Consider the following 201-nt stretch of genomic DNA (forward strand, 5'->3'; position numbering starts at 1 on the left):
ACTMCACCTGCTTTGCCTGCTGGTGGAGGTCAAAGGGCCCAGTGCTGCCGATTGTCAGTCTGYCCCAGGGCAGGCTTGACTGCAATGTAGCGTACTACCATCGGTGTGTGAATGAATGAATTACTGAGTGCAGTGAAAAGAGCTGGAGAGCTAGATAAGCTAGATAAGGCACTGTCCTTGTACATTCTATTTCCTGTTGTT

The sequence above is a fragment of the Poecilia reticulata genome, linkage group LG16, assembly GCF_000633615.1.
Source record: "Poecilia reticulata strain Guanapo linkage group LG16, Guppy_female_1.0+MT, whole genome shotgun sequence".
Classification (NCBI taxonomy): Eukaryota; Metazoa; Chordata; class Actinopteri; order Cyprinodontiformes; family Poeciliidae; genus Poecilia; species Poecilia reticulata.